The sequence below is a fragment of the Diorhabda carinulata genome, chromosome 9 (assembly GCF_026250575.1).
Source record: "Diorhabda carinulata isolate Delta chromosome 9, icDioCari1.1, whole genome shotgun sequence".
Taxonomy (NCBI): domain Eukaryota; kingdom Metazoa; phylum Arthropoda; class Insecta; order Coleoptera; family Chrysomelidae; genus Diorhabda; species Diorhabda carinulata.
The window spans coordinates 22,544,711-22,561,609 of record NC_079468.1 but is presented as its reverse complement, the minus strand read 5'-3'; the positions used below and the strand labels follow the sequence as shown (position 1 = coordinate 22,561,609).

The 16,899-nt window shown below is 33.3% G+C and overlaps 1 protein-coding gene and 1 long non-coding RNA gene across 2 annotated transcripts in view; both read left to right on the top strand.

Moving 5' to 3' along the window:
- On the top strand, positions 1-13,187 carry LOC130898209 (uncharacterized). Its single transcript, XR_009059847.1, has 2 exons — positions 1-10,836; positions 13,000-13,187. It is a non-coding gene; the product is annotated as an uncharacterized LOC130898209 (long non-coding RNA).
- The window catches only part of LOC130898208 (zinc finger protein 395), a 108,599-nt gene that overhangs the window by 845 nt on the left and 90,855 nt on the right, over positions 1-16,899 (top strand). The window lies entirely within an intron of this gene.

The window sequence follows — 16,899 nt, the reverse complement described above, 5'->3', positions numbered from 1 at the left end:
ATTAAACTAGTGAATATTCTGACGTCACCGATTTAACCGCGGCTATTTCGTTTAACCGCCTAATTAATACTTGTCGGAATTGAAATATTCAAATTTTTTTTTTTTAATTATTAAATAATGTTATAAAACTTTGTTTATATTCGTACTAATAAGAACAAATAAATATAAAAAGTTTACGATCCTTCTTAGTTTTACACAATATTATTTTTTTACTAAATCGCCTACAGTTTGGCTGGCGTTATCGAGATATCCAATGTTGCCGGTGCTGAAACGTCCGATAAAATCCTTAGATATTTCAAAACATCGAACCTTCTTGCATTAAATACAAATTTTGGTAAATCTTTTTAATATGAAATAAAAAGAATAAGAAGAAATGTTTTCAAGTATACATTTTATTTTTTAATCTGATAGTCAAGCACTTTTCTGTTACTATTATATTTCGTACGAATCCAATTACTAAAAATATAAATTTGAATATTAGAAACGATGTTAAACGTTTGATTTAATATAAATATATAGGTATAAATTGAATTAATTTCAAACAAAGGAATTCGCGTATGGAGTGAAATGATTATCGATCTGGCAACACGGCTACAGATTTGTGTTGTGTAGGTCTGATCGTGCGCAGATACGGAACCTCTACCTTCCTAATTGGTAATTGCATCCTTGTGACGTCATTCGTATAAACAAGACAGAATACCGTTCAGGGTCGATTTTTTGGTGTTACCTACTTTTGTTTGGTTATATGAATATGTAGATGTGATATTGATTAAAATATTACCTACTATTTGTATTTAGTTAATTTTCGTTAGTGCAAATTGGGTTTTAGTTTTTGTCTTATCGTTTTGACTTTCTTTAATTACCGACGAAACGATTGTAGATTTACAAACAAAAGTTTTCGATTATCAGTAATTTATGCTGTATTGATCAATTGCCTACTTACCCAATAAACGGTTTCTACTGGTTTAAGGTCAAATAGCATCGCGTGCGGGTGCACACTATTTTGAAATCAGTATTTGGAAATTTCCAAGAATATTTTCTTAATGACAATAAATATAAATATTATTTGATTTAGTTTTATGAAAAATATATACCGAGTGATATTATGTTCGATAATATGTAATAATTGACGTCGGTTTTTATCAAAATATGACTTTACATAAATAGAGGTGGAAACGTTAATTTTTACACGTTATTTGGAACTAATTTCCATAGACCAAAATCGAGACAAATTATCACGAAAAAAATAAACAATAATATTAGAAATTCTCGAAATAGATAAATTTTTTTAATTTAAGTCACCGATAGAACGATAGAAAAATTTGGTTATGAAATTTTTGACTATAAAAGGATTAACATCAACTAAAATCAAATACAAAATGGACGGTGTTTATGGCAGCGTTGTGAGTGATTTTTATGGCTGTTACACGAGTGCTCTCGTCCAAGAGGCTTATCCACGAGCTCCACGCTACCATTAGAGAGTCTTTCTGTTCATCCACAGGGAATTCAATATCCAACTATTCGGCTACCTCGCTAGACATGTGGCTAGACATATTTGGGGACTTGGAAGGTCCATACTGCTTCGCTTTTCAACGCTATTGTACTCTAGTGATCAGAAATCTTAGTGATACGATACTTTCTAGGCGGAGCCTAATTTACTCATCTTCACATAGTTTCATTTATACGATTAAGAAAATGGCTGCTGCATAAATATATTTCCCAACTCTATTAATATGTGCGGATATCTTCAGGTCGAAGTCGGAAACTTTTCAAACAACCATCGTATGTACTGTTGACACATTGTATAAATTTAGTACAAATCAAAATTAAAAATGTATAATTAATTTACATCGTCGAAATTCAAAGGCAAAATCAATAAAATTTATCTTGTCGTTTGTGTTGGTTGCCAGAAGACGAAAAACAACGTTTGTATATATGTATATCTAAACTGTTACAACAAATTAATTTCTTGACTTGATATCGCGGTCATCAAAACACGATTTGACACAAATTCCTGTTAAATATGTTGACCCGACGTAACGACAACGCCGCGCCTGCTCAACGCCTACTCCATCAATAAACACTCGAAAATATTTTATGTAAACGTTCTTCCTGATAACAGTCTCATCTAATTGGTAATTGAAATTGAAAGTTATAAATTAAATACATTGTATCTTAATACTAGGAAGTCGAGTTTATATTAATCGTACGTCTTGTTGATGGATATAAATTGAGTATCTTTTTGGTTCCATTTTCGATATCTTGATATATTTCACGTTGAATAAAGGCCGTGCATTATTCGTTTCGTAAATGACTGATTCCTCTAAGACCTGTCGACCTGTCTGAAGTTCATATATATCTGAACAGGTCCGTATTTTGATTTAAGTTTAGGGTGCACAGCTTTAAAAATGATAATTTTTTTTAAATAGCACTACATAATTTTATAGTTTCTACAGTTATAAAATGGCAACGTTGTAATACAAGAAAATCGGAAGAAAAGCGTTGATACTATCAAAGAAAAAATACAACAGCTTTTCCGTGATTATACAAAGTGAGTTACATAAAATAAAATTAGAAGTTTTGAAATAAAATTTCAGATTTCAGAGGGGACCTCTTTGTTCTAAATACAAAAAAAATTGTATCAAATTCTGCTACATTTCAGTAGAAAGGGTTTTTTTGATACGAGTAGTTCGAAGAAGGTATCAGATGTTCGGAAAGAAAATTATAATAGGCGGAAAATTCACGAAAATTGGGTTTTCTGGAAAACTATATGTGTGATCCTAAAATTAACAAGATTTTTAGATTTTTTGGACAAAAATACATAATATCCAACGATTTTTTGCTTATTTTCGCAATAAAGGTATATTTTCAACTGTTATGTGGAAAAATTCAAAAAAAAATTGACCTGCTTGTATAAACAATTTTATATTTCCGAAAACATTTGAGATATCGATTTATTTTTCACACGAATCAATTGAGAAAACGAGTGTCTAAGTGACTCCTTTTATTAAATTCCTTCATTTCATATTTATGTGAAATATACAGGGTTGAACTTGGAGTACATTGGTTTTTGAAAAATAGTACGGAAAAAAATTATTATAGACGGAAAATTCATGAAAATAGGATTTTTTGGAAAACTTAACATTTTATACGGAAACTAACAAATTCTTCTTTTTTAAAAAAAACGAGCTATATAAGTTATAGTTAGAAGTTATGATTTTACTGGTGCCATCTGTTTGATATGAAAAAATAGCAGCTGTCCTCTTCTGAGCATAATGAGCACGATCGCAGAATATTCAGCACATTCTCGAGATCAGAGTTCAACAATGACACATCATTTTTTTCACATAATCTAGCCTCTGAAACAAAAAAAAAACCATAGAGGAGCTCAAATGGGAGATGACCAAACTAGGGAAAGCACTACGGAAAATTTGAACACTATCCATGATACCTGGACTAAAAATTATAAAATTCTACCATCAGTGAAGGACATAGCTTTTCAATATTTCCAGAATTTAATACGGAAAAGCACGAGCTGCAGCAATAAGTTTTTTTTTATATAATCGAGGTGCTAAATTATCTTAAGTTAGACCTGCGTGAATTGCAAAATTGATATATAACTGGACAGGTGTCTAATTTGATTTTTGTAGTAGTTTTTTGAACTCAAAAAATAAAAAAAATATTTAATTATTACAACAAAAAATTGTCATGTAAATATTTTTTACAACGTAGGAAAATACGCGTGTAGATGTAGGTTTGAAAAAATGTTTCAGACCCCCACGGACTTAAGCGCATTGTTTGGACTTTGAAAAAAAAAATTACACGATAATTTTTTGTTAATAGATTCCTCATTAAGTATCCTTCGCAATAGTGAAAGAAAATTCGAAAAAATATCGGGGCTTCGATGTCAGCGTTCAAACGTTAAAATTTATTTTTTGGATCTTCGGTTCAGAACCGTGTATCACTTTTTATTGAATCGTAATATTAAAGAAGATTAAAAAGTAGGTAAAGTTAATAGTAAGAATTAACCGTTTACTTATTCGTTTATATAAGAGAGATACTCAAGACACTTTTAAGACATTAGATACTTGAAAATGCAAGTAAATCGAGATTAATTCGCTCGTCCCACTTAAATATAGGTTATGTATCCGTAGCGTATAGTGAACGTTGTGATAACATTGTGAAACAAACGTACTTATACTTAAATATACACAACCTGCTCTGAGGTCGATTGTATCTGTACATTGCCTTTCTCTCGACGCCGTTAATGAAGCCGAAGCTGTATAATAATCAGTGACATGCACGTAGGGGCTTCAAGTTTGTTGTTTAAATAAATAAACAAATTAAACGATTGGGGGATATTAGAAAGTAGTTTATTTATTATGGAGACGTTACAGCTTGTATTTGTTTATCGATGGCATACAGGGTGCTAATTATTTTCTAAATAACGATAAACTTTGACCTCTAACTGTCCTCTAACATTTTGAACAACTTCTTTACATGCGGGTGTTATTTTGTTTATCTCGAGGTTGTATCACAATCGATTTTAGTTGGGAATTTTACCACGTTAAAAAATAATCGATACTCATCGATATTTTGTAAGAATAGTTAAAATTTATGAAGCCTCCTGGTGCACAGACGGTTCTAGGATGGATAGCTTGGTCATAGCAGACTTCTGCGAATGACACTTCACAATAAGCGGATTTTTCTTGTTTAGGAAACATACTATAGTCTCTAAAGCAAAGACATAACTGCTGAAATAATGTGCATAGGGCTTGTGCTAAAATCTGTAACGAGTCCTACAAGAATTGGTGAGTTTGGGTGCCAGGTCACTCGGGCAACAACGATAACAACGAAGTGGACGCGCTCGCCAGATTGGGATTAGTAAATCCACAAATATCCCCAGAAAACATTCTTGATTTGGTCTCAAGTGTGGCTATTACATCTCTCAAAGATCTGATTGAGAGGGAGGTTCGGCGGAGATGGATAGATTCAAGATAAGACAGACTCGGTTATCAAACAACCGTCCCACATAATTCGATTGGTGACAGACCTTTTAACCGGTCAGGGTCATCTTAGACGCCATCTCGACACTATGGGCGTCACGGAAAACTCAGAATGCCGCTGGAGCTGCAGACCACGTCATCTGTAAGAGGTTCAAACACAGTTTGCCTTGTGACATCAAAAGGTTCAAGCCTGATCAGTTTTCGAAAGGACATCGTTCTTTGGATATTTCGAATGGGGCTATGTGCTATGGGTAAGTTATGGGTTAAATTCGAAAGAAAATAGTTCAAGTATAAATTGTAATTGTCCTTTCAATCTGTTTCGCTTTGTTAGGCTACTGCAACTCCTTTGGAAAACGTTCTTTTTGATGGCGTTTATGACTAATTTGGTGTTTTGTTCCCATTTGGGGGTAAAGCTCCATGCTTCTAACAGTTTCTTCCTCAAATCGTATTCAAAAAGGTAAATTCTGAATGCATATCTAAAGGAAAAAGTCGTTGGAAGCCGAAGGGTGAGAAGATGCGGTATCCTCATGGACATATGATTAAATTTTCATCCGAAATACTTAATTCTTCAAAAACTGTGGTTGTCCTAATGCGACTTAATCCCATGACTCTCCTGAAAAACTATCATCACTTTTCCAACATACGAAACCTTTTTCAGAGCTAATTTGCCTTTAGTAACTTGGTGTATTTCCGTTTCAGAAGTGTGATAGTGAACCTAGGTTTCATCTAAATGAATCGACTTAAAAAATCCAATTGACTCCTTAAGTTTTTCACTAAACTTCACTAAATTCAATGGAAATGTATATAATTGATCAGCTCTTCAATACTGTTGAAGCCTTTTATGAAAACGGGCGTTGAAATCAAATAATTCTGCATAAAACATTGCTAGATATTGCTTCCGATAGTGAGGTAGAACAGCCGCCAACCTCCACCCAATAACACTGAGAAGAATTTTGAATAAAGACGCTTAGAAGGTTAAACTGACATTTACCGACCTTTATTTAGTTAAACCTTACGGAGAAAATCATCTGCAGCGATATCGTATTAGATAATTAGCAGAATTGCACCATGGACATCCGCGAATGATTGAAAAGCTACCAGCAGCAACTGATTGATGCCAGGTGACATAACTTATTCAAAGATGAGGTCGATCAAGCATATGGGATTGATGATAACGATTTTTTATGGCAAGAAATTGAGGATATACAGCTGGAAACTATGTGGTTCGAACAGGGCGATGTCACTTGTCACACAGCCAAAGAAAAATATTATTTTGCGGGAAATTTGATAGCCTTGATATATCGTGTCATAGTGATATCGATTGGCCGTCATAATCATGCGATTTGATACAGTTTGACTTATTTTTCGGGGGGATATTCAAAAGAAAAAGTTTACTTCAGGAACCCTGGAACTATACAAGATCTAAAAGATTGTTTCATTAACATTATATACCTTAGCGGTAAGTTCAACAATGATTCTCATAAATTCTTTTTTCTTTTCTGCTATTTGCGGTGAAGTGTTAATTTCGGATTAAATTATGTGGTTATTATTTTATTCTTATATAAGGTAATAAACTAACTGTACTACAACGTTTACAACAGTTTGGTTTATTAAACAACGAGAAGTAGGCCGCATTTTTTTCGAGATTTTTCGAATAAATCTAACGATTTTCTAATTTATATACGTATAAACAGTCAATCAAAATACGTGGCTGTAACTTTACTAGCGTTGAATTGGCTGTATTAAGTATTTGTTTCCGACTGCGTCTTTTTAGTACTATGGGTGTGTTAAATTACATTCTTCTGCGTAAGTGCGCAAGGCTAAATCGAGTATTAAGGTCAAAAGTTGATAGTTATACAGGAAATTGAAAATTTTATCTTGCGAGCCACGATAGAATAATAAGGTCACTAATAGCGGTTGAGCCCATTTTTAAATTTGAATTAGCGATTGCGTGAACAGCATAAATATTCAACGTTCTTCGTTAAAAGAACAGTTTATGAAAATTTAATTATATACTTACTGCAAAAATATCAAAAGTCTTGTATCTGCCTCAGTATTGTTAAATAAATTTTAAAAATACTATAAAAGGGATTTTATTTATGAAAAAAAAGGCTTAGGAGATTAATTAAATGCTGAACTTCAATATGTTATGTTTAATAAAATACTTTTTTCATAATAACTTCACCAATCAAATCGGACAGATGGCAGGGGGTGAGTCAAGAGGAGAAAATTAAATTTTCACGAAAAACATTGCTCAAACTCAAAAACTGACGTGATTTTCGGAATCTCCATGATACCACGCGTTTTTTCGATACTTTCCTATTTTTCCTATTAAGTGGCATCACCTCCCAGCCAAGCTCCAATAGTTTTCCACGAGTGTTCCCCAAAGATGTGTGAGGCTTTGCATTATCATGATGGAACACTAAACCTCTCCGATTCGACAATTCTGACCGTTTTTCTTTGATTACTTCATCCAGTTTTTTTAATTATTGATCAGAATTGATCGTTTGGTTCCTTGGAAGCAGCTCAAAATACAAAACACGTTTGTAATCAGGATAGGACCAGCTCTATATAAAAATTTGAAATTACAAAAACTTTATCATTAAATATCTCCGGAAATATTGATTTAACCGACTTGGTGTTGAGGACTTTTTTCGTAGAAAATTGAATATTCTACAAGTTTGTTGTTCACTTTTTTTTTGTAGATCTTGTCATTCAAGAAATAAACGCGACAAAACGTAAATTTCATGAAAAAATCAAACGTAGAGGCCTGTACTACCTCGCCAGTTCGAGTGCAGCATTGAATTCTGAAAAAAAAAAGTCCATGGTCGCTAATGAGATATAGACATTTAAAACTGAACGATCAAAGCTGCTCTGTTTTTTTTTTTTAAATTTATTTTCGGTACTTGCAACAAAATTTAACGTTGGGACGGGAAAAAAGAACCATAGGATCTGTACAATTAAAATATCTTGGAACCGTTTGTTTCAACATCTTCAGCTCTAAAGAATGAAATACCGAAGGGACTGAACTTCCCATCTACGAGGTCTGGCTATTAAATAACGAGACTGCGCGCCTAGAGGGCGTTGGGTATCTAGATATCTTGTCCATGCACGTCCCAAAACACGTTTCCGTCACTATTATAATATTTGAGCAGTAGCTGTTTGAAACGAACGTGTTTTTTCTCGTGCCACGTGTAACGAAAAACAGTAGCAACGTATCAATCTCAAATTTTTCGTTAAATTGAAAAAAACTCGGCCCGAGTGCTATAAATTGTTGCCAGAAGCCTATGGGGACAATTTTATCTCTCGTGCGCGTGTTTTTGAGTCTGTAAAGCTCGAACACCCACCGTACTCACCAGATTTGGCACCGTGCGACTTTTTCTTGTTTCCGAAGATAAAATCTGCTTTGAATGGACTCGATTTGAGTCGACGGAAGCGGTAAACCCGAGCTCCTAAAGGCACTCGCCAAAGAAGACTTCCAGAAGTGCTTCGATCAATGGAAAAAACGTATGGAAAGGTGTATGGCGAGGGGAGGGGATTATATTGAAAGGGAGCATTCGATTGTAGAATAATTTTTATAATAAAACCATTTTTCGTAACCAGTCTCGTTATTTATTACCCAGACCTCGTATACAACTTATTTTGTTGTTGTTATCAGAGAAGTGTCGAAAATTCAGTAAATATTTCAGTAAAATTTGAAATTTTACTGATGGAAACAAAAATATTCACTTTAAAATGTATAAAAACAAACGTTTGTATTTCGTAATTCGTGTTTAAATGATGTTATAGGGTCAAGTTGACGTGAATCGTTATTTTTAAATTGCCAGTTTCATTTTATTTAGCAAGAAATCTCTCAACCGACCTCACGATTCTTGTCGCACCAACTGACATTTTGCAAATAGAATTAAAAGCCATTTAAATATTATTAACATGTCGTCTCTAAAGCGTACATCAAATCCCGACGAATGATGCTGCAATCACTTATTCTAGGTTGGCGTTTAGAAAATAAAATTTATGTAACTGAAATACATTACACAATCTAGAAGGTTAGCGATGTTATGGCGTAGGTGAGGACGAGTAAACAATAAGCGAGAGTGAATCGCTTTTTCCATCGAATAGGTATTTAACTAATTAAACTTAATTAGCTTTAATCAAATAAGAACGACGACATTCTATAAGTGAAATTCGGTGAGATTGAGGTTAAGTTTATTCGGAAATTAGCATAAAATTGGAATTATACGAATTGTAAAACGCAGTAACATGTGAATATTATACGAGGATGGTCTCAGAAGTACCTGGCCCAACAGAAAAAAACCCATAAATTTTTATCCCAACGATGTTCAATATAGCCGACAATAGGGAATAACAAAATATGGGTGATTCCGTTCTAACTGTGATATTCAATGTCCTGTATTGTTTTTTTGTACTAGTCATTAATTAATAATCAATTAATAAAAATTTTGTGTTAATTGAATAATTCTTGTTGTTTAATATCTTAAGTTACCATGTCAGTACCGTGGATAAATGAGTCAGTACCGTGGAACTCAAAATCCGACATTTGTGTCTTGCTCGTGATACTTTGAAGTTGTAGTAAATTCCTCTTAGAGTTTTATTTTTACAGTAAAATAGATGAATAATATGCATAAAAAAGTTAGAAAAGTTAAATTTTAAAATCTTGAAATTTTGAATACAAAAAATCACAGTTAGAACGGAATCACCCATATATCCCCAAACCGAGAAGAACCGTTTTTACTTAACTAGAGCTGTCTGATCGTTCTCTTCTGACCATTGGTTGATGGCTTTTCGTCTATAATAGTACAACTCCAGCCATCCAGAGGAACAATTCCTATATCAGGGCTAACGGCAACACATCTTTCTCCAATAAAAAAGTCTCTTATCCTACCTATAAATCATCCAACGAATTATTTGTCGACATCACCTCTTCATTATTGAAAAATCTTTGACCAAAAGGGCTATTTTTTCAAGTCTGGGAACAGATAATAATCCGATGAGGCTAAATATGGCGAATAGGGTGCATTCGAACTTAAATTTCTTAATTTTGGCCATTGCATTAACTGATGTGTAAGCTGGTGCAACGATTTGATGAAACAAAACCGGTTTTGTTTGATTTTTTCGCTCAAAAGTTGCAATAAGTTCGCATAATACTCGTCGTTGATAGTTTTTACTTTTTCAAGATGGTCAAAATGAAAATTATCTCGCGCGCATCCCAAAAAACCGACGTTATGACCTTGCCTTCAGATGGAACGGTCTCTGCCTTATAAAATGGTTAGGAGAATAGAAAAAAAGGCTAAAAAATATGAAAGAAACTCGTAAATGTTTCATTAATTTACGAACTTGTCAAATTAATGTCAACAAATCTCCATTTTGTGTCGAAACTACGCTATTTATTACAACTTTGAACGAATTAATGACGTTTCTACATATTGAATTTTTGACAACTCCCATCAAATATTTTTCACAATAAATCAAATTGTCACAGTGCGCACATTAGCGGAATTTCGATTTTACGTTGGATTTACGTTAGGGAAAAACGACGCATCTTTGAAATGGGTCGCCCTAGAAACCCGGGGCGAAGCGTGTGCGACCTCATTTTCGATATCGACCAGTGACCTACTTTTTTGGGCAACACGTGCTCTTGGAACTGCATCGCACATCGGCCGTTTCGGAGTTTCCAACTAATGGAAACGACTAGGGAGTTCATTTAAACAGTTCCTACATGATTTGATTTATTGCATGCTATAGTTCGGTCCATAGCCGGTTTCTAAAGATTTTTCAGTGAAATAGTTTTAATTATCATCTTAAATATTCGGTAAGACGAAAATATTTTTTCTCTATCATTTTATTTGTTCACGCGAAAACTTTTGGTGTTTAAAGTGAGTTTAAAATGGAAAATTTAATTAATCTGCTGGTTTTCTAACATACAATTAGTGCTGTAATCTTCAATTCTATTATGCCTTTTTCAGGATTAAATTTTTCCTAATCGATTGTATTAAAAATTTTAATGCATCTAAATGTTTTAAATTTTAGGTCTCTTCTGTTTTAAAATTAGTTTATGTTGATAGTTTTTAAAAGAAACATAAATTTTGACGTTTCGAATTTTCTTTAAGTCTATCAAAATTCATGCGAACTTAGATAACCACAAATTAGTAAACATTTAAATATAGTACTCAACTTGAACGATAGTCAGCACATATAGAAGCTCTAATTTATCACATTCAAATTAAAAATATTCATATTGAACACACTGTTTACACCAACACTCAAAATTACAGTGTCTAAGGCGCGTTTCGATAACCAAGTTATCGTCTTCAGAGGCTGAAGGTAAACTCTGAAGTCTCTGAAGACGTTTACCTTCTTGTGCTTGCTTTTTACATAAAGAAAGACCACAATAAATCCAATTAGTCCAATGAATTAGTATATTTTAGTGCAAATGGGGTTTAGTGGGTAGAAATGCAATTCCAGCATCCTTTTACCCCTCGACAAGTTAAATTATTAGAGGGTAACAGTTCCTAAACAACTTTCATTGATATTCCTGTATTTATATGTTCACAATATATTTTGTCAATTTTATCATCATCAGTATCTTTAGAATGTTCGATTTAAATCATTCTAAATCTTCAAAAATAAACATTAGCTAACAGTATTCGTCATATATTTCAAATTCTCCTCGTATATTTTTTACGGTCAGTAAAATCTAATCTTCGTCGTTAGTATTCCTTCCTTTTAATGGAATGAGTTCCTCTATTTGACCCACTAACACGATTTCATTAATTAGATAATCGAAAATGACATTTTCTTTAACGAATTATTGAATTTTAGTCACGTGGGTGGACTTGTATATTATTTAGACCAACACGTTCTGATTCCATTAAAATAAGGTCGTGGTATTTATAATAGTTTCCAAAAATTCCTTTGAACGAAAACAAACAACAATTTCGTAATTGTCCTATTAAAAATGATTAAATCGAACGAAAATTTCTTGCGAATAAACAATTATTTGTTTTAGAACCCAAAATTTGTCGAGATAACTGTAAATCATTTTACATTTTACGTGTTCTATTAGATTGTCTTACATCTCTAAACTGTTGAACCTCGTCCTGAACATCGATCTTGGTCTTGGTCTTTCAGACTCGATCTTGGTCTTGGTCTTTCAGACTCGATCTTGGTCTTGGTCTTTCAGACTCGATCTTGGTCTTGGTCTTTTGGACTCGATCTTGGTCTTTCAGACTCGATCTTGGTCTTTCAGGCTCGATCTTGGTCTTTCAGGCTCGATCTTGGTCTTTTAGACTCGATCTTGGTCTTTCAGGCTCGATCTTGGTCTTTCAGGCTCGATCTTGGTCTTTTAGACTCGATCTTGGTCTTTCAGGCTCGATCTTGGTCTTTCAGGCTCGATCTTGGTCTTGGTCGTTCAGACTCGATCTTGGTCTTGGTCTTTCAGGCTCGATCTTGGTCTTTCAGGCTCGATCTTGGTCTTTCAGGCTCGATCTTGGTCTTGGTCCTTCAGGCTCGATCTTGGTCTTTCAGGCTCGATCTTGGTCTTTCAGGCTCGATCTTGGTCTTTCAGGCTCGATCTTGGTCTTGGTCTTTCAGGCTCGATCTTGGTCTTGGTCTTTCAGACTCGATCTTGGTCTTGGTCTTTCAGGCTCGATCTTGGTCTTGGTCTTTCAGACTCGATCTTGGTCTTGGTCTTTCAGACTCGATCTTGGTCTTGGTCTTTCAGGCTCGGTATTGATCTTTCAGGCTCGATCTTGGTGTTGGTCTTTCAAACTTGATCTTGGTCTGGGTGTGGCATTTTTTGCCAGACCATGACCACTATCGTTCATCACTAATTTGAGGAGAAAGACAACAATTATTAATTTTTAAAAATAATCAGTTTTGTCACAACATGATATAATCTGGAGACGAAACTAAATCATTTGTTAGAGTCTGTTCGATTACAAATTTTTGAAAATATTTTTCAAACTTGTTTCAGGTAAATATCAACCGAAATAAACATGATAAGTAACAACAGTAAAAGGTACGTAACCTCATAAAAAAATTAAACTTCGGTGATTATCCACTATCTTCGAGTTGGTGACTGGTATAATTTTAATCTGGATAATCTGCAGTATTACTTGTAATGTCACAATTAATAAAATCTTGAGTAGCTTCATCAACTTATTTCAGCTTTTTTTTTACATGTTTTTCGGTTCTGTAAATGATCCAAAGTAACCCCAAATGGAAAATTTATTAATTCAGCAAAAACTTGCTGTGTTTGTATATCTAAATCTTATCATTAAATTCATACCTGTCTTTATTCTCACTACATTGTGCAATTTCATTGTTTTGTCATTCGCTCATGATCTAAAGAACGTTGTATTTCTATTTATTTGAAGAAATTTATTAATTAAATAAATCTCACCTGGCCACGCCACTGCTTATCGCAGACTGACTAGCAGGAATCTTTCAAAGAAATTGTGTAGATATGCCTTCCGACAGCTTCGGCCAATGGAAAAGCATTTATGTTTACGATTCGATGTTTTCATTGGTAAACAGTGAAGATGATGAGTCCACGTGGACTGACGGTTTGTTAGATGTTTACCGAATTTTATACAGGGAGTAAACATTCTGCAAGAACTATAACGAACAGCTCGTGCAATAATAAAAATGTATATAGTTAGATAACCGTTACGGTTGTAACTCTCCACCTCTATACAATCACTTTTTTAATCAATAGACTGATTTTATCCGTGAAAGTGAGAGGGAAAGTGTACGTGAAAGTCTTGTTGTTGCATACATGTTGTTTTCTAACAGGTGAACATAATTCGTGGTTAACCTCATTCAGTAATTGTTAGTAAAAGTAAACAATCGTAGAAATTAATAATAAAGCCACCATCTTGGTTACCGTCCATTCGTCCATTGTTTAGTTAGTCGGTAATTAGGATGTTAGAAACGATTTCTACATTCCTACATGCCATAACTAATAATTCTAATGATTTACAGTGTTTCTCATTAATTTGGACCACAACGCAACTCAGTCATTATTATTTTTTAGTATTTTTTTATTTGAAAAAATAGTGCGGTGCTTATTCTAATTCCTATAGTCTATTTTGTATGAATGAGACAGTATTAAAATAATAAAACATTCGTAATCTATAGGATATCGAATATTAACAATTCAAGTACGGAGATAAGAAACGGCTCAAAAAACTAGCTTTTCTTTGCGATATCACTCCAAAACTTAACGACTTGAACCGAAATTGAAGAAAAGCATGTTTAGCAGACTTTATGAGCGCGATTTTAACTTTCTAAGAAACGATGAAAAAGTATGCGTTTCAATTAAGAAAACAAGCATTGAGAAACTACAAAAATAAGGTTTTCTAAAGTAATTTTTTTGGATCTCCCAAGTTCAATTTGATCAAAAAGGATTTTCCTACACCAATTTTGCCAAAAAAACGAATTTTTCTACTTAATTTCAGTGAGAAGAATGAGTTTTCCAAATCAAATTCTGACAAGAAATGATTTTCTCGTCAAAATCCCACTCTTAATTTAATTTGAACAAAAAAAGACTTTTCAAAGTCTAATGTTACCAAAACAGGAATTTCTAAATCCATTTTAGCCAAAAAACAAAATTTCCTAGTTAAATTTAGTAGGAAAACTGAATTTTCCAAATCCTATTTTGACGTGAAACTTTTTTTCTAGTACAAGTATTTTTTGTCACGGAAATCATTTTCCTATTATTGATTTGATTAAAAAAAAGCTTTTCCAAGCCGAATTTGAACAAAAAAGGAATTTCTAAGTTCGTTTTAGTCAAAAAACAAATTTTCCTACTTGAATTTGGCAAGAAAAATGAGTTTTCCAAATTCGACGTAAAACCCTTTCCCCGATCCAACTATTTTTGTGTCACGAAAGTCACTTTTTAATTCTGAATTTGAGGGAAAATGGATTTTTCCAACTCTAATGCTAGTAAATTAAACTTTTTCAAGTCCAAGTTGATCAAAAATTGTCTTCTAAGTGATTAATTTTATCAAATGATGGAGTGCATCCGTAATCCAAACCGAGACTACGAAGATTTCATCGAAGACTTGAATGTTTTGTTTGAAGAATTCGAAATAAGATTCGCTGACTTAATTAGACTCAATTTTATAGTTCCATCTAATGAAAATGTCAACTTTGATGGAGTATATTTATACGTATCTTTTTAATTTTTCCGTGCAATTTTCATGTTAATTTTACTCTCATCGTAAATTTATCATTAAGTTCCAGTGCAATAATTATTTATTAATAACTAAAAAGACAATTTTTACTCTCATGTAAATAAACACGTGTTGTGAACTCCCGCTAACAACCGCCATTACCGTACCTGTACATATTGTACTTAACATTTTTTGCCAAGAGTTTTAAATCAAAACAGAAACGTGTTTAATAAATATACGTATTTTATTATTGTGAAAGGTGAGTCAAATAATAAGCAAACGAATACAATATTGAGTCACATTTTCTAACAACAGAGACGATTAGAACAAAGAGAAACGCACAGATTCATAGTAAACAGCGTAGAAGAATTGAGTCCAGTATGAGTCTGATGTAGAACATTTCAAAGTGGTTATTGGATAACTTTGAAATATGAATAATTATTTTTGATGTCTAGACAGTTATCAAGAATTTTAATTCGAAATATATTCGTTCATCCCTATACACTTGTAGTAAGTTAGTTATTTTAGAAAAATACTTTGTAAATATATAGTTTATACGGCAGAACAACGTTTGACGGGTCAGCTAGTATGATATTAAATAAAGATCAGAACAGTAAGAAAAAGTTTTTGGTATTTAATCACGTTATTTTTGCATGCCTCACCCTAATCCTTTGTTTATCCTCGGTCAACGCTGACCTAGTTCTATATGACCTAATTCCGAAAATCCAGGCACTCTTTTCTAGTCCAATCTATCGGCGAAACGCGCTTTTCATCGCTTTCATTACATACTTATATAATGTCTTATGTCAACACTACATAAAATTTATATTTGGAACGATTTTCCATGTTTATATTTAATTTCCGTAACAATAAATGAATCTGTTACTTTTTATCGTCTATAAATGTCACCAATTAATTAAAAAATTGTATCTTTTGAAAGTTCAAATCAAGGAAGCGTCAACTCTCTTTTAGTTTGTTCATAGTCCCCAATTTTCCTTAAGACCCACTTTGTATACGAAGCTATTTTGGTCTAAGGATCGGTGACTAGCTAGTCAATTCAAAATTCAAACAAATATAAAAGAATACGTCTGTAAAGTTAGAAAGATTAAGTCGCTTACTTTATAGATCAAAATTTATTGCTATTTGATGCTATGATAGGTAGACCTTATCAGGTTTTCCAATATTTTGTTATTCAGAATTCATGGAACCAGTTATGGTTGAAGATAAACAAATAAATACGCTGCTCAAATAATAAATATCCTTGGTAGTTCTTATGGACACCGACGAACTTTCAGATCTTATTGGGTACATGGCTTTGGACCAGAAGCCTTCTCCATCGATATTGAAACAAAGATTCATTATGCAGAAATGACATAATCCCAGATACTGTGTCCTCCAGTTGATAGACATGAAATTTCCAAATTCAGGTCGAACAATTATTGCTAATAACTGTGACTTCAGTTCATGTAGCAAATTGATTATTAGATAGGAAAACTCATCTTCTGGGTACGCTCCGCTCCAACAGAAAAGGTAATCCCGAAGAGGATACAACGAAAAAATTGAAGATTGGTGAAAGTTTGGCCAGACAAATGGATAGAGAAACGAGATGTGCTAATGATTCCAACCAAACATAGTACAAAATCTGCGAATGTGCAGCTCAAAAACGACCAAAAAAGTGATAAAACCTCAAAGGTCGT